A 1,042-nucleotide genomic window follows, 5' to 3' on the forward strand; every position below is an offset into this window, starting at 1 on the left:
TCGAATGGAAACTTATTACCTATACATTGCTTTTTATTTGTGGAAACAAATTCAAGGACATTGAATCCCCTTGTGCCAAATAACCCTTCTGGTGAACTAAAATTGGGGTAAAAATGCGCAGAGGTTAGTACCTAAGTATTGCGTGCAAGAAACGTAGTTTTATTAAAATCCCGCAAAACCTCGGTGTACAAACTACAAAGCAAACACGATAGTGGAGTGAGAGGGTTTCTGGGAGACCACTGTATCGAAGTTTCAAATTGACTTTTTTAATTGAAATATTACAATAAAACGTAAAGCTAGCCTTATCTAATCTAAATATATAAAAGGAAAAGGTAACTGACTGGCTGAATGACTGACTGACTGACTGATCTATCAACGCACAGCTCAAACTACTGGACGGATCGGGCTGAAATAAGGCATGCAGATAACTATTATGACGTAGGCATCCGCTAAGAAAGGATTTTTGAAAACCCCTAAGAGGGTGAAATAGCGATCAGCTAGCAGCATCGCGCGATCTTCAATAGGACATTCAGTAGAACACAGTTTGTTTGAACGCACGGGACGCGCGATCATTTTCGTCGGACGCACGCATCATCGCACGAGCGATGACAATAGGACGGCGCCTCCGAAAAGTCAGAGGTGCAGGTGTCAGGTCAGAGATCTAATCTCCGACCTCCATCACGGCACGGTTTTAAATATATACTAGGAAAATAATAATAATAATATGTATCAATTAACGATAACGAAGTCAAAATCAAAGACCTCAAACTTATTTTTTTTTTATAGGTACAAACAAGGTTCTCTAACAACTAAGTTTTAGCGAATTCCTGGTAGGGGTCTACTTAGTATTTTTAGTATAATTCTTTGCAGTGTGATAATAAAGTATAACTTGAGGAATCGGCTTCTAAACATTGAATTATTATGTACTAATGCTTCTAAATATCTTACATATAACATACCTACCTAGTACCTAGTCAATAATTCCGTGAGAAGCTACGCAACACAATAACTGGATACCATGTTGTATATTTAAACTAGCATT

The sequence above is a fragment of the Maniola hyperantus genome, chromosome 3 (assembly GCF_902806685.2).
Source record: "Maniola hyperantus chromosome 3, iAphHyp1.2, whole genome shotgun sequence".
NCBI classification, from domain to species: Eukaryota; Metazoa; Arthropoda; class Insecta; order Lepidoptera; family Nymphalidae; genus Maniola; species Maniola hyperantus.